The sequence below is a fragment of the Bison bison genome, unplaced genomic scaffold (assembly GCF_000754665.1).
Source record: "Bison bison bison isolate TAMUID 2011002044 unplaced genomic scaffold, Bison_UMD1.0 scf7180017864516, whole genome shotgun sequence".
In the NCBI taxonomy this organism is placed as follows: Eukaryota; Metazoa; Chordata; class Mammalia; order Artiodactyla; family Bovidae; genus Bison; species Bison bison.
The window spans coordinates 4,350,069-4,352,366 of NW_011495069.1; positions in this window are offsets into that span (position 1 = coordinate 4,350,069).

Sequence of the window (2,298 nt, forward strand, 5' to 3'; positions counted from 1 at the left end):
GGAAGTGGAGCAGAGGCGATGACTTGCCTGAGGTGTCACCCCTGAAGCCCCAATCCAGCTGCTCGCCTCCTTGCCCACGTTGGCATGGGACAGCTGAGCAGCGGGCCCCCCTTAGCTCCCAGGGGAAGGGCGTGCAGGGCCCTTCCCAGTGCCCATGCCCGCCTCCCCCCCATGCCCTTGCCCAGCCTCTGCTGCCCAGGTTGCCCACATCTCCAGGCGTCCCTTCGCCCGCTCGCTCCATCACCCCCCACCCCCTCGTGTGCTCTGCATTTCAGTGCTTAGTCACTCCCTTGGGACTCCCGTCCTGACACCCTCTCCGGGGCCAGAGAATAGTGCCAGGCGTGGGTATCAGAGCAAGGGTGGGCCGGGCCTCCCCTACCTCAAAGCAAAGCCCAGTGACACCGCCCAGAGCTCTTCTCTGCCCTGTGGCCTCCCTGCTCAGACACTGCACTCTGCAGAGGGGAGGCCCTGTTAAATCCGACCCTCTCCCTCCTAGCCAATGGGTTTTGCTGCCTCATGGGCTCCAGCCCGCTGGTGGGTGGAAGCTGAGTATACAGTAGGTGTCAATACATTATAAATAAGGTCCTGGCAGAGAGAGAGCATCACTTCAGAGGTGTGGGCTCTGGAGTCAGACTGCCTGGGTTTGTATCCTAGCTCTGGCACTTAACAGCTTGTGTAGGGGGGCTTCCCTGGTGGTCCAGGAGCCAGGACTCCATGCTCCCAAGGCAGGGGGGCCCAGGTTTGATCCCCGGTCGGAGAACTGGATCCCACATGCCGCAACAAAGACCTGGTGCAGCCAAATACATAAATAAAACACCAGCAGCTATGGGACTTGGGCAAGTTATTGAACCTCTCTGAGCCTCAGTTTCCTCGTCTATAATATGGGGATAACAGTGGTGTCTGCCTCCAAACATTGACATGAGGGCTATGTTGAGTTCATACATGTAAAGTGCATAAACATTCGCCACAAGCACCTCCTGACCTTCCCTTCTCTCTTCCTTTTCTCCCTTCCTCTGTGGGCTGCTGCGGACTGAGACAGGGCTCCCGGGTGAAAGTCGGGAGATGGGAGACTAGGCTCCAGCACGAGAAGCAGTGCAGCGAACAGAGCCACGTAAGGTAGGGAGCACCTGTCGAGCAAAGGCAGGCAGGGGTGAAGGGGGAGATTGCAAAGTACGGGAACCAGAGGAGTAAGGGGGGCACAGGGCTTCACTAGAGGACCTGCCAGGCGCCTGCCCCATGTGGAATCGAGTCCTCTTGACTCTCCGGCCTGTGGTCAAGGGCAGAGGCGGTGGATACGTTCTTTCAAGGGAATGGACTTCCCTGGGTCTCCTGGGGCACATGGATTGCCTGCCTCTCCCATTAAAGATGAAAACGTGCACACTCTGCCCCAGTCACTCCACTTCTAGGCATTTATCCTCCAGAAACGCTTACCAAAAAAAGACACAAAATGACACGGACAGAGACCATTCACTGCCGCAGGGTTTGCCGTGGCTGAAATCTGGAAGCTGGTTACATACACACGGCACGTGCAAGCCACGGAAGACCATGCGGTGATGACAAAGGAGGTCTCGAGTCCTGACGGAAAAGGGGATTTGAGGCCTGTTGTCAAGTGAAAAAAGCAAGTAGCACAACAGAAATCTCCCTTGTTAAAAATGTTCAGTTACAGGTAAAAGCTCACATGAGTTAGCTCTAGGAAACAGGATGACCAGGGCTTTCTGTCTTCTACAGGATACATTTCTCTGCACTGTTTGAATTTTTATAGTGAGCACGTATTATTTTTGCCATCAGAAAAAAAAAAAAGATTAAAAACACTGAGCCTCACGTGTCAGCTCACTGAGAATCTGACTCTTTTTCTGCAGTCACCCTGAGAAGGAGATATTCCTCACTCCAAGGAGAGGCTAGCCCAGGGGACATCGAATACCACGATGGCCAAGGTCACCCCTGGCAGGAGTGACAGAGCTGGGCTGTAGCCCTCGTTCTGGCTGACTCTGAAGCTCACGTTCTTCCCCCCACACCAGGCAGGGAGGAGGGAAGACAGGAGAGAAGCTGCCCAGGATGTTCCCTGGGACTGCGCTGTCAGGTCAGGGGAGCGTGGCCAGCCGGGGCCAGCCTGTGTGGGGACCAGGCTGTCTGCCTCATTTGCAAATGCAAATAAATGCAGGCTCTGCTGCAGGAGTCAGGTCCCTGCCCTGAGCTGCCCCAAGCTAGCAGGCTGGCAGGCGCCCCACCCCACCCCTGGAACCACTCCCCAAGGCCTCAGCATCACCAGGCCAGGGGGCACGCACTGGGGCTCTTGCA